This window comes from Rutidosis leptorrhynchoides, chromosome 2 (genome assembly GCF_046630445.1).
Source record: "Rutidosis leptorrhynchoides isolate AG116_Rl617_1_P2 chromosome 2, CSIRO_AGI_Rlap_v1, whole genome shotgun sequence".
Lineage (NCBI taxonomy): Eukaryota > Viridiplantae > Streptophyta > Magnoliopsida > Asterales > Asteraceae > Rutidosis > Rutidosis leptorrhynchoides.
Window position 1 is genome coordinate 581,283,265 of NC_092334.1, and position 16,018 is coordinate 581,299,282.

Genomic DNA, 16,018 nt, shown 5'->3' on the forward strand with positions numbered 1-16,018 from the left:
AGCAATCAATCAATTCAAGCTATTAGGGAAACCATTTTTATCTTCCAGTATATGTATTAACCTCACAAATTCTATAAACTGTTTTTTTTAATTAATCAGAAAATGAAGAGAAAAACTTGTTATTCCCCTGTACGTATATTTTTTGGGCAAAAACCAGATTTCGAATCAATTTGCAAAATGTGTAAATGCAATCGTGTTTAAAATCATCTTCTCAAACTATATGTAAGATTTCATAACCCAATTCATCCTATAGAGGTTCAATTTTCGAGTCAAACTTAAACTCAAAAAAGTCAACGAATTTGTTCTTGGTGAAATTCAAAATCTCTGTTATGTTTTAAACTAAATTGATGAATCCTAAAGTTTCTAGGGATGATTTAAAACTTATTTCATGTACAAATCTCTAGCTAAAATGGTTTGAATTTAAAAATAAAAAAATTGCGTTCATAGATGTTAAAACGAAGCTGATACAGGTATTTTAATTTTTTTATTTAATCTCTTTTCTATTAATTCAAAACATCATCACAGATAGTTCAGGAGTCGTTTAAAAATCCTAAAAACAAATAAGTATTTTGCTATTATGGTACCCTGGCCAATTCAGTTTGTGAAGATGATGATGAAGAAAAAGGAAATAGAAGAATACGGGATATATAGATTTAGGTGTAAAATTAAACAGATAAGTTGAGTCAGAGGAGTGGTTTAGTGTGGTGTCAGGTGTGCGAGAGGTCACGGGTTCGAGCCCGGTCTAGGGCATTTCTTTTTACAAAAAGCTTTTAAAAGGGGTATACACTCTTATCTTATTTCTATTATTATTATTATTATTATTATTATTATTATTATTATTATTATTATTATTATTATTATTATTATTATTATTATTATTATTATTGTTATTAGTATGTTTATTATTGTTATTATCATTAATTATTATTATTATTACAAGTATTATAATTATTATTATTATTAATGCTAAAATAAATATTAGTTATCATTATTTTGATTATAATCACAATTATAAATGATATTAATATTAATATCATTTTGTTACCAAGTAACATCATCAAATATTATTAGTGTTATCATTAGTATTATTAATATTGATATAAGTATTATTATGATTAGGATATTATTATTATTATCATTAAGTATCTGAATTATTATTATTACTAAGTATTACGAATATTAGTTATTGCTGTTATCATTACTAATGTAAGTATTAGTTACCATTTATTATTATTATCATAACCCTAGTTACAATATTGATTATTATTAATATTATTGTTATTACTAATATTATTATCAAAGTAAGTATTATTATTAAATAAAATGATTATTAATATTATCATTATTAATGAGATCTCTATTATTATTATAAGCACTAGTATTAACAAAAATCATTATTCGTATTATTATTAATAAAGATATTATTATTATTAGTAAATCATTATTATTATTACCAAAACTATCTTTTTAAACAAATAAATATTCTATGCATAAAATATACTTATTACATATATTATAATTATATTAATATTTTACATAACTATATATACAAAACCTATTAATATTATTTATATAAATACTTACATATAACAAACTATTGATTTTTAAATATAACACTAAACAATTATATATAAATATGGATATATTAATATAACTATATAAATATTAATCATTATGAATATATACACAAATTAAACACACATAATATATAAATTAAAGATATAATAAATTTATATATATATTGTTCGATTACAACTATGTATATTAATATATATACAAATGATATAGGTTCGTGAATCCGAGGTCAACCCTGCATTGTTCAGATTCGTCATATGTATTTTTACTACAAAATAGAGTATCGTGAGTTTCATTACTCTCTTTTTAAATGCTTTTGCAATATATATTTTTGGGACTGAGAATACATGCGCTGTTTTATAAATGTTTGACGAAATAGACACAAGTACTCGAAAATTACATTCTATGGTTGGATTATCGAATCGAATATCACCCTTAGAGCTTGGTAGCCTAAGAATTAGGGAACAGACACCCTAATTGACGCGAATCCTAAAGGTAGATCTACGGGCACTTACACCCCCCATACTGGAAAATGGTATGCTTTAGTACTTCGAGTTTATATTATACAGATGAATTTCTGTTTTGGGGATACTTGATGTGTGCAGAGGTGTATACGAAATAGTTATATTTTTATTGCGAAACACTATTAAATACGATACAATTTTACACAAGTTATTTATTTATTTATAGAGTGGATATACCTAAACCTTGCTACAACACTTATTGGCAGTGTACCTAATCGTACAGTTGTGTAGTTTTTAGTTAGTCCGGTTCGTCCACAGGGAACTAGCCAAGTTTAACGCCATATTTTTAAAACTATATTTGTATATAAATGTATATAAGTAGTATTTATTATTATAAAAGGGGGGTTTTACCGTTTAATGACCGGTTTGTCGATTTTATGTCTTAAGTCGCAATTAAAACCTAATGTAAAATATTAAATATACAAATAACTTAATTTAAAGCGTAAAGTAAATAACGAAAATAAAAGTGCGATAAATTAAAATGCGATAAATAAAATGACGATAAATAAAATTGCGATAATTAAAAAGTACGTTAATTAAAAAGTGCGATAAATAAAATGACAGTAAATAAAAGTGCGATGAGATATAAAATAAAGGAATTATGCTTATTTAAACTTCCGTAATCATGATGTTCGACGTGTTGATTTTAGTTTATTACCATGGGTTAATTATCCTTTGTCCTGGATTATTCGATATGTCCATACGGTTTTGTCCATAATAGTCCATCAGTCATAAATATAAAGTACGAGAGTCTTCGTCAAATTATCCTTATACCCGAAGTCAAATATTCCAACTAATTGGGGATTCAAACTGTAACAAGGTCTTAATACTTTGTTTAATGAATACATCAGGTTATCAACTGCGTGTAATCCAAGGTTTTACTACTTTGTTAACAATTACACCAATTACCCTTGAATGTAATCCACCCCTGTTTCAACGAGTCCATTGACTATTAATCCATCCCTATGTCTGGTAAAATGAACGATAATTCGTATTTATAGATATCCCGCCCACCGTACCCGATTAAGCGTATGTGGTTATATATAGATACGTCAAATTGTAATCTTTATATTAAATTAACGAGGTATCGTTTAGTTAATATAAAGCCCATTAATAGGCCATAGTCTAATTTCCACAAGTGTCGTTCTTTTATCCAAACCCCAATTATGGGACAAAGCCCAACTACCCCGTCTTTAATATTTAGACCAACATCATGATTACTTCGATTTAAATAAGCATAATAATAACTTAGCTACGAGACTTTAATTTAAAAAGGTTGAACATAACTTATAATGATTAATAATAGCGTAGCGTTACACGGACAGAATTTTGACTTACACACTCACAACATTTGCTAACATAATCTTATTATTATTAATCTTAAATTAAAATTAAAACTAAAATTATAAAATATATATATATATATATATATATATATATATATATATATATATATATATATATATATATATCTGTGAGAGAGAGATTGATAAAGGATGGATATTTTTCGTGCAGAATTCGTCGCCTTTTATAGATGTGGCCAGCATTTTGGGGCCATACGATTGCATGGGCTTCCTTTGCATTTGCCATGCGATCGCATGGAGTCTAGGGACAGCTCACATAACTTTTGTTTTCTTGTTTGCCGACGGTTTTAATATATAATATAATATATACATATATATAATTTTAAGAATTAATTATATATTATATTATATACATGTGCATAGTTGACTTGTAATTTTTAGTCCGTTGCGTCGCGTGTTGAGAGTTGGCTCTGGTCCCGGTTCCGAATTTTCGAACGTCCTTGCGTACAATTTAATATCTTGTACTTTGCGTTTTGCGGCTCGTACTCTTGTAACTTTTAGACGTTTCTTATCAATAAATTGAGCCACTTTGATTGTACTTTGTACTTTTTAGATTTTTGGTCGTTTGCGTCTTCAAATCGTCGAATCTGTCTTTTGTCTTCACCTTTTATTATTTAAACGAATATCACTTGTAAATAGAACAATTGCAACTAAAAGCTTGTCTTTCTTGAGGGATAATGCTATGAAATATATATTCGTTTTTAGCATTATCAAATATTCCCACACTTGAGCGTTGCTTGTCCTCAAGCAATATAGTCTTGAAATAAAAATACTAGAATCACTTCTTTAGTCTTCACACTTTGTACATCAGTGATTTCGATTTGGCGGTATGTACAATGATAGTAACGTTGTGGTTTACAGTCCCACATGACTATGAAAATTTAGATCCTTAAGGAAATTGGATCTTTATGAAAACATTTGATCTTTTTGAAAATTCAATCTAGATTTTAACCTAGACAAGTTTTCTGGAATAACCCTTCACCGGTGTTTGCAAAATGCTTTTGTGGGTTTGGTAGGTTTCAGATTTGAAAATTTTAGCTCAAAACTTATGGTTTTGTGTCACCCATTTGCTAACCTTGTATTAGGAAAGCAACAAGTCCAGTAAGTGTAACGACCCTGGATTCTCCAACATTTATTTATTAATAATTAATATTATTAATACTTGCGATTATACGAACGTATGTTACTACATTAACTTGTTGCCATGATTAACCATACTTGATTCTTTAATGCCCGAAACGTCTTTGTGACACGCGTACATTACACGAATAATATTTTTAGAATATTATTTACATTCATGATTAGTTTTATTAATCATTTTGACTAACTATGGTTATTAGTTAATTACTTGGGCTTTAGTTGGAATAATTTGTAAATTACTTGAACTTGGGCTTGTTAAATGTTATGGACTCATGGTTATGGACTTAAAGAGCCCACCCTACTCCTTTAATATATTAAATTAGCCCATTATACATGTAAGTAATACTTCCAATTTTAATAAGATTAATTAAGTTAGTGGAAAGACTAGTCACATAACACTTACAACTAGTCCCCATACATGCAACCATAAGACATAGATTTTGAGCCAATGCATGAAGCTTTTAGTGAACACTCTTCCCCCTTTGTGGCACCCAAGACCCACGGCCAAGATGGCCTTGGGGAGTGTCTTTGACCATCAAACCTTGCTACTTAATAATAGCTCTCTCTCATACTTCATTCATTCCAAAAACACACTCTTACTTGCAACTTTCTTTTCTCTCATTTTCTCTCCATTCTTGTAAGTAACTTGAGCTTCTTCTTCTCCTCTTTATCTTGTAAAAACCGTAGCCTATGGCTACATAATCATCATCATCTTTTGTTCTTTGTTGTTAATTACTTGTAGTTTTAGTTGTTGTTATTTACTTACATGTTACCAAGGATCAAACTTACTAGTTTGTTCTTCATTTATCTTGTTCATAACAAGAACATGCAAGAACAAAACTTCTTAGTTTATGTTCTACATCTAATGTCTTGAAAGATTAAAGTTCATGGGTTGTAAAAATCATTACTTGAATGCATGTTAGTAAACTTAAAAGTTTACTTTCTAAAGATCAAGACTTAGGCTTGCATCTTTAAAAGTATGAAACCCATGAACTTACTACTTGTGTAATTAGTTTATTTCTCCATTTGTTCATGTATTAAAATCGTGATTTTGGTTGTAGATGGTCAAATGTTACAAGTTAACTTTGATCTCATTTTTCTTGAACTAAAGATAAACTTTAAAAGGTTCAAGAACATAAAAATTTACTTAATAACTTTTGGGTATTGGATCTTCAAGATCAAACTAAGATCTTGATTAGTAGTTTATTTTCAAGTTTGAAGTACAATATTACTTTTCTAATTCATGCATGTGTTAAATCTATGATCTTGATGCAACTTTGGTTCATCAAACTTCATACAACTCTTAAGTGAGTTGTGCTTCATATCATAGACTTACACTAGTGTTATGATGGTCAAATCTTGGTTAAAATGATGCAAACACATCAAAGAGTTGTACACTTGAAGCTATATGCATCAAGGATGAGAACCATGATGAACATCAAGCACCAAGACCACCGGAACTCACTTTTAACTTCCTGTTTTCTGTTTACAGCCCTCTGTCCTACTGTTTCTGTAAAAGACCAGTAGACCTGGGCTACTGAGACCTTGATTTTCAAATATATCTTTTTGAGTAGATAACTTTTCATATAAGACTCGTCTTAATCCGAGTTACGGTTTAGAATCTATGGCCCTCCGAGCGTCACAATGTCCATTTATTTTTCTGTTTTCTGATTATAGTTTCTGTTTTTCTGGTTTCTGTAACAGAACAGTACACCTGGGATACTGTAACCTTGATTTTCAGATATCTCAGTTCGTGTAGATAACTTTTCATATAAGACTCGTCTTAATCCGAGTTACGGTTTAGGATTTATGGCCCTCCGATCATCACTATGTCCTTTTAACGTTGTGCAGAAATTTCTGACCTACTCGCACTTAGACCGTCACCACGGTCAAACGAAGACGAGTTTGCTTCTGTAAATTTTAGCACACTTAAAGGACTCGTATACAGAGCCATGTCCACTAGTCTCACCTTAATTAAGTAAGGGTAGAGGCCGTGGTGACAGATCGAAGTCAGCCTTTGTTTTAAACTACTTCCATAAACGAAACCTACTTTACGCCTTTTGTTTGATGATGAATGATGATGACCTTTATGACCTTAAATACATACTTTTAAACCTATTAAGACGATTTACTGACTTAGTACTATTTGCCTTAGGTTGAGGACCTTCGGACCGATTACTTGCACACTTTTCCCGACTCGACATTACGACTACATTATCATTGTGAGTTATAGCATTCCCTTTTTACTTTAACTTATTTTGGGAACTGAGAATACATGCGGATTTTATGTTTTACATACTAGGCACGAGTACTTAAACTTATATATGTGTGGGTTATATAACGGCAGAAACATTCCCTTTAGCTCGGTAACGTTTAGTCATTGGTTTTTGAACCGGTGAACGCGAATCTTAGATATGGATCCATAGGGTTTGACATCCCCACTCGGGCTAGTCGCGCTAGCATTTAACGAGTGTTTAATACTTCGTAAGCATACGCACTTGCCAAGTGTACTTTCAGGGGGTATAAACGTTAAGTTAGTTACCAAGTGCCCACGTTTAACATATACTTTATCATACTGTTTTGAAACGCTCTTTGTAGCACTGAATTCTCGTGGCCTACCTTACTTACTATTATACTTAAACTATAGCTCACCAACTTTTGTGTTGACGTTTTTAAGCATGTTTTTCTCAGGTGCTTGAGGTTAGCTTCCGTTGTGTACTAGTCGTGCTGTAGACCCCCGCTGCTTAGAGTTGTTATCGCATGAACTACTTTATTTTGCATTCAAACATTAGTACTTTTGAACTATGACTTGTAACGACCGTTGTGGTCACATACACTTATTATTTGCTTCTACTTAGTGAAGCATGCTTTGGGATTGTAAAACATTCGATGTTGGTTTAGACATCACTTTATTGATGAATGCAAACTCTTTTGAAAACGCATATAGTACTTAACCTTGTAATGATCCTGTTGTTGATGATTCGTACACGATGGTTTTGTACGGCGCATCACATTTGGTATCAGAGCATTGGTTGTAGGGAATTAGGTTGCATTAGTGAGTCTAAGACCGACTCGATTAGGATTCACTAATAGGACTAATCTACAACTTGCTAGTTTACGTGTTTCTGCTAAACTTACTGCATGCTGCTGCTTACTTTCACTGCTATATGCCATATGTTACTACATGATTTCACTACTGTATGATATCATTTGCTTTCGATTGCATGCTACTTCTGTACGATTCGTTATTGTTGCCATGCTACTTATTGTTATACATGATTTAAACTGTTGGCCTAATACGTGCTTGCTTTATGACTTACTGACATGGAAAATTTATTTTTCCTTGTTCAGATGTCGGATGTACCACCTGCTAGCGTTTTGGGCAGTTTAGACTCTTCAGCTACACCACCTACCACCGTTGCCGATCCACCGGTCCCGCTACCCATTAGTGATCCCGGCGCTTCTACTTCCGGAGCCAGTAGTAGTACACCTGCCCCAGTGGCTGCTTCCGATGGACACGTAGGCCCTACGGAGATTCCAGCTCGGTCTGCTCCCGGACCCTCGGGGTCACAGCCCCGCATCGGTGGGATTGAGATTCCCGCGGAGTTCGGGGAAGGGCCATTTCGTAACCATATGCGCACGCCTTGCTGACGCACTCCCGACGGACGTCTAGTGCCGATTCCGCCAGGCAGACACAGACAGATGTTGGCCGCCTTCGGACTACCAGTTCAGCCACTCGTGTCACCACCGCATGATTCGGATAACTCATCATCCGTCGATTCTTCATCAGATGATTCTTCATTAGACTCCAGTGACGACGAGGACCCTGCTGATATACCTATACAGGCACCCTCCACCCCGCCGAAGAAGCGGTACCGTCCTGATGGCACCGTTATTCCAGGGGTGAATGGAGGTCGTGCTTTCACTGACGCTTTTGGTCGGCGTCGGAGAGTTACTGCCCGTAAGCGGCTTGTGCCGTACCCTGCCGACCCACAGATACGTAAGGTTCCCCGTTACGTATTGACTATTCCTGGAACCGTACCGCCTAGATTTAGATACGGACCATTCCCATCTAGGGACGTACCGTCTACATCCGGAGCTGGACCATCTACTTCAGCACCACCCGCACCATCGGCAGCACCGGCACCATCTGCACCACCGGCACTACCTGCACCACCAGCACCGCCTGCCCCACCAGCTCCCACTGTCGAGGAATTGACAAGGGAGGTGGAGATTCTCCGAGCTCAGGTTACTAAGCTCGAGGAGCAGATGGCTCAGGTTTTGGGCATCCTACACCCACCTTCACCGTAGGACCTTTTGTATTAGATTTCATGATGTAATCTAGTTGTAGCTTCTTGTATTATTTATGTATTGTAAGAACTTATGCGAATGTATGAAACTTATTATTAATGAATGGAACTTTGCATTATTTAACTCGTGCACGATGTTCTATTTACATTACTGTACGATGATTATGTGGTATTTGTACCAAGATGCGTTATTTAATAACATGTGATGTTTTGATTCCATGTTGGTTACTATATACTATATTATTATATATTGAATGCTGGATTTTGACTTGAGTCAAAATGTTTGTATAGAATACCATGGCCAAAGGAAGATCCACCCCTACCGCAGCCCAGATTGAGGACATGATCAACGAATGGGTCGCTGCAGCCCTAGCAGAAAGAAACCTCCAAGCTCCACCGCCACCACCACCGGTTATCCCACCCGTTCGAAATGGGTGTACTTACAAGGAATTCCAGAGCTACAAACCGCATAACTTCAGTGGAACCGAGGGACCGGTTGGTCTCACTAGATAGTTCGAGAAACTTGAATCAGTATTCCGAGTTAGCAACTGTTCGTAGGACAACAAAACCAAGTTTGCATCTTGCACGCTATCTGACGGCGCACTAACGTGGTGGAACACGTTAGCTCAAGCGAAAGGCATCGATGAGGCGTATGCTACGCCATGGGAGGAATTCAAGGCTGCTATGATTGATGAGTATTGTCCGAGAACCGAAATTCAGAAGATGGAAATCGAATTCATGCAGTTAAAGGCCGTTGGGAACGACCTTGACGGTTACAACAGGAGATTCTTGGAACTAGCCCTGATGTGTCCGACCATGGTCACCCCGGAATTCAAACGAATGGAGAGATACTTCTGGGGACTCCCTAAGTCCATCAAAGGAAACGTCACCTCATCCAAACCACCGAATGTTCCCGAAGCAATGCGCATAGGGCATACCCTCATGAATCAGATTCTCATTGATGAGCTGGAGAAGGCTAAGTTTGAAGTTGGTAGTAGCGAAAAGTGAAAGTGGGATAATAACAACAACAACAACAACAACAACAACAACAACAACAACAACAACAACAACAGGGGGAGAACCTATGACCAGACCCCCGCTAAGAGACACAACAACGGTGGAAATCCCAACCCCGGCACGAGCTCCAACCTGAACTACAAAGGTACCCTACCGCAATGCAAGAGGTGTTACAAACACCACACTGGGTATTGTAATGTGGTTTGTGAGAAGTGCCAACGGTCTGGACATATAGGCAAGGATTGCAAGGTCACAACCTCGAATGCAAGGGCGAACCCCACCGGGCCGAAGAAGTGCTACGGATGCAGAAAGACGGGTCGCTTCAGGAATGAGTGTCCCGACAAGCGAAAAGACGGTGGACCACCGCGAGGTAGAGCTTTTAATGTTAATGCAAGGGATGCACGCGAGAACCCCGACTTGGTGACAGGTATATTCACTATCAACAATCTTTTGGCTTCTGTCCTATTTGATACTGGTGCCGATAGAAGTTATGTATGTAGACATTTTTGCGATAAGATTAATTGGTCATTAGTCCCGTTAAAAGAAAGTATGCTTGTCGAAGTAGCCAACGATAAACTTGAAAAAGTTGACCACGTTAGTCGAGGAGCTATTATCAACATAGCTGGTGCAGATTTCGAAATTGATTTGATACCCAACAAATTGGGAAGTTTTGACGTGATCGTCGGTATGGATTGGTTGACCAAGATAAGGGCCGATATTATCTGCGAAGATAAACCTCTTCATATACCACAAGGAGACGGTGAGCCACTGATCATTTATGGAGAGAGATGTACCTCGAAGCTGAACCTCATTAGTTGCGTGAAAGCGCAAAAGATTATGAAGAAGGGACGTTTTGCTGTCCTAGCACATGTGAAAGCGGTAGAAATCGAGGTGAAGAGCGTGAACGACGTTCGAATTATGAACGAATTTTCCGATGTCTTCCCTGAAGAATTGCCTGGATTACCGCCGCCAAGAGCAGTAGAATTTCAGATCGATTTAGTGCCAGGAGCGGCACCTGTAGCTCGCGCACCGTGCTGACTTGCACCTTCCGAGATGCAAGAGTTACAAAGCCAACTACAGGAACTCCTAGATCGCGGGTTTATTCAACCAAGTTCTTCGCCGTGGGGCGCACCTGTTTTTTTTGTGAAGAAGAAGGATGGATCCTTCCGTATGTGTATCGACTACCGTGAACTCAACAAATTGACAATCAAGAATCGGTATCCACTACCACGAATTGATGATCTTTTCGATCAGCTGCAAGGATCGAGCATTTACTCTAAGATCGATTTGCGATCCGGTTATCACCAGTTGAGGGTGAAAGAGAGTGACGTGATGAAGACTGCATTTAGGACACGCTATGGTCATAATGAATTGCTCGTAATGCCGTTCGGATTGACCAATGCACCTGCCGTATTTATGGACCTCATGAATCGTGTCTGCAAGCCGTACTTGGACAAGTTTGTTATTGTCTTCATAGATGATATCCTCATCTACTCCAAAAGCGGAGAAGAACATGAGCAACACCTCCGATTAGTGCTTGAACTCTTAAGACAAGAGCAACTTTACACCAAATTCTCCAAGTGCGAATTTTAGTTGAAAGAAGTACAATTTCTGGGTCATGTTGTGAGCGACCAGGGTATCAAAGTTGATCCCGCGAAGATTGAAGCTATCAGCAAGTGGGAAACCCCCACCACTCCGACTCACATCCGCCAATTTCTAGGTCTCGCCGGCTACTACCGAAGGTTTATAGAAGGATTCTCTCTGATTGCGCGTCCTTTAACCGCGCTGACTCATAAGGGAAAGAAGTTCATTTGGGGACCCGCACACGAATCAGCATTTCAAACCTTGAAGAAGAAGTTAACCTCCGCACCTATTTTATCACTCCCTGAAGGTAGTGACGACTTTGTTGTTTATTGCGATGCATCGAAGAATGGATTTGGTTGCGTATTGATGCAAAGATCAAAGGTTATTGCCTATGCATCCCGACAATTGAAGATTCATGAGCGGAACTACACAACTCACGATCTCGAACTTGGAGCCGTTGTCTTCGCGCTCAAATTATGGAGACACTATTTGTATGGAACTAAGAGCACTATCTTCACCGATCACAAGAGTCTCCAGCACATCTTTGATTAGAAGCAATTGAATATGAGACAGCGTCGATGGATCGAGACGCTCAACGACTACGATTGTGAACTCCGTTATCATCCTGGCAAGGCCAATGTTGTAGCTGACGCTTTAAGCCGAAAGGAGAGGACGGCACCTCTTCGTGTTAGGGCTCTGAACATCACCATCCATTCGAACCTCAACAACCAGATCCGAGTAGCCCAAGATGAGGCTCTCAAGGAGGAGAATATATCTCATGAACATTTGAACATACTTATCTCTCAATTCAAGGTTAGGGAGTCTGGACTCCGATGTTATGCCGGAAGGATTTGGGTACCTTATTATGGAGATCTACGAAACCTGATACTTGATGAAGCACACAAATCGAGATATTCGATTCATCCTGGAGCGGGCAAAATGTACCACGACCTTAAAGAACAGTATTGGTGGCCGAATCTTAAGAAGGACGTTGCGACTTATGTTGGTAAGTGTTTGACTTGCTCGAAGGTTAAAACCGAGCATCAGAGACCTTCTGGGTTACTTCAGCAACGGAAGATCCCACAATGGAAGTGGGAAAGGATCACAATGGATTTCATTACTAAGCTGCCGAAGACGGTGGGCGGATACGATACTATTTGGGTTATTGTTGACCGCCTTACCAAATTTGCACACTTCTTGGCTATGAAGGAAACGGATACAATGGAGAGACTTGCTCACTTATACATCAAGGAGGTTGTGTCTCGTCATGGTGTACCTTTATCAATCATCTTCGATCGCGATCCCCGTTTTGCCTCTAGATTTTGGCGTTCTTTGCAAGAAGCCATGGGAACTCGTCTTGACATGAGTACTGCTTATCATCCTCAGACTGACGGGCAAAGTGAACGAACGATTCAGACGTTGGAAGACATGTTGCGTGCATGTGTCATTGATTTTGGAAAGGCCTGGGAAAGGCATTTGCCACTAGCCGAATTCTCGTACAACAACAGTTATCACTAGAGCATTAATGCTGCACCTTTTGAAGCATTGTATGGCCGTAAGTGCCGATCTCCTATTTGTTGGGCTGAAGTAGGCAAAAAGCAAATCACCGGACCCGAGGTAGTCCACGAAACGACGGAGAAGATTGCTCAGATCCAAGCTAGACTTAAGACTGCCCGTGACCGTCAAAAGAGTTATGCCGATCTTAAACGTAAAGACTTTGAATTCAATGTTGGTGATCGTGTAATGTTGAAGGTTGCACCTTGGAAAGGCGTGATCCGTTTTGGAAAACGTGGAAAGTTAAACCCACGATACATTGGTCCTTTTGAAATCTTGGAACGTGTTGGACCCGTTGCTTACCGTTTAGATCTACCAGCACAAATTGAGCTCAGTTCATCCTACCTTCCACGTTTCAAACTTGAAGAAGTGTCTTGCTGCACCCGAACTTATCATACCACTGGAAGAACTTACAATTGATGACAAACTCCACTTTGTGGAAGAACCTGTTGAAATTATGGATCGTGAGATTAAAACTTTGAAATGCAACAAGATTCCGATCGTCCGCGTATGATGGAACGCCAAACGAGGACCTGAATTTACTTGGGAGCGAGAGGATCAAATGATGCGGAAGTATCCTCACCTTTTCCCGACTCCTCCATCTACCTCAGCTTAAAATTTCGGGACGAAATTTTCTTTAACAGGTGGGTAATGTAACGACCCTGGATTCTCCAACATTTATTTATTAATAATTAATATTATTAATACTTGCGATTATACGAACGTATGTTACTACATTAACTTGTTGCCATGATTAACCATACTTGATTCTTTAATGCCCGAAACGTCTTTGTGACACGCGTACATTACACAAATAATATTTTTAGAATATTATTTACATTCATGATTAGTTTTATTAATCATTTTGACTAACTATGGTTATTAGTTAATTACTTGGGCTTTAGTTGGAATAATTTGTGAATTACTTGAACTTGGGCTTGTTAAATGTTATGGACTCATGGTTATGGACTTAAAGAGCCCACCCTACTCCTTTAATAGATTAAATTAGCCCATTATACATGTAAGTAATACTTCCAATTTTAATAATATTAATTAAGTTAGTGGAAAGACTAGTCACATAACACTTACAACTAGTCCCCATACATGCAACCATAAGACATAGATTTTGAACCAATGCATGAAGCTTTTAGTGAACACTCTTCCCCCTTTGTGGAACCCAAGACCCACGGCCAAGATGGCCTTGGGGAGTGTCTTTGACCATCAAACCTTGCTACTTAATACTAGCTCTCTCTCTCTCATACTTCATTCATTCCAAAAACACACTCTTACTTGCAACTTTCTTTTCTCTCATTTTCTCTCCATTCTTGTAAGTAACTTGAGCTTCTTCTTCTCCTCTTTCTCTTGTAAAAACCGTAGCCTATGGCTACATAATCATCATCATCTTTTGTTCTTTGTTGTTAATTACTTGTAGTTTTAGTTGTTGTTATTTACTTACATGTTACCAAGGATCAAACTTACTAGTTTGTTCTTCATTTATCTTGTTCATAACAAGAACATGCAAGAACTAAACTTCCTAGTTTATGTTCTACATCTAATGTCTTGAAAGATTAAAGTTCATGGGTTGTAAAAATCATTACTTGAATGCATGTTAGTAAACTTAAAAGTTTACTTTCTAAAGATCAAGACTTAGGCTTGCATCTTTAAAAGTATGAAACCCATGAACTTACTACTTGTGTAATTAGTTTATTTCTCCATTTGTTCATGTATTAAAATCGTGATTTTGGTTGTAGATGGTCAAATGTTACAAGTTAACTTTGATCTCATTTTTCTTGAACTAAAGATAAACTTTAAAAGGTTCAAGAACATAAAAATTTACTTAATAACTTTTGGGTATTGGAACTTCAAGATCAAACTAAGATCTTGATTAGTAGTTTATTTTCAAGTTTGAAGTACAATATTACTTTTCTAATTCATGCATGTGTTAAATCTTTGATCTTGATGCAACTTTGGTTCATCAAACTTCATACAACTCTTAAGTGAGTTGTGCTTCATATCATAGACTTACACTAGTGTTATGATGGTCAAATCTTGGTTAAGATGATGCAAACACATCAAATATTTGTACACTTGAAGCTATATGCATCAAGGATGAAAACCATGATGAACATCAAGCACCAAGACCACCGGAACTCACTTTTAACTTCCTGTTTTCTGTTTACAGCCCTCTGTCCTACTGTTTCTGTAACAAACCAGTAGACCTGGGCTACTGAGACCTTGATTTTCAAATATATCTTTTCGAGTAGATAACTTTTCATATAAGACTCGTCTTAATCCGAGTTACGGTTTAGAATCTATGGCCCTCCGAGCGTCACTATGTCCATTTATTTTTCTGTTTTCTGATTATAGTTTCTGTTTTTCTGGTTTCTGTAAACGAACCCGTACACCTGGGATACTGTAACATTTATTTTCAGATAACTCAGTTCGTGTAGATAACTTTTCATATAAGACTCATCTTAATCCGAGTTACGGTTTAGGATTTATGGCCCCCCGATCATCACTATGTCCTTTTAACGTTGTGCAGAAATTTCTGACCTACTCGCACTTAGACCGTCACCACGGTCAAACGAAGACGAGTTTGCTTCTGTAAATTTTACCACACTTAAAGGACTCATATATGGAGCCATGACCACTGGTCTCACCTTAATTCAGTAAGGTTAGAGGCCGTGGTGCAGATCGAAGTCAGCCTTTGTTTTAACCTACTTCCATAAACGAAACCTACTTTACGCCTTTTGTTTGATGATGAATGATGATGACCTTTATGACCTTAAATACATACTTTTAAACCTATTAAGACAATTTACTGACTTAGTACTATTTGCCTTAGGTTGAGGACCTTCGGACCGATTACTTGCACACTTTTCCCGACTCGACATTACGACTACATTATCATTGTGAGTTATAGCATTCCCTTTTTACTTTAACTTATTTT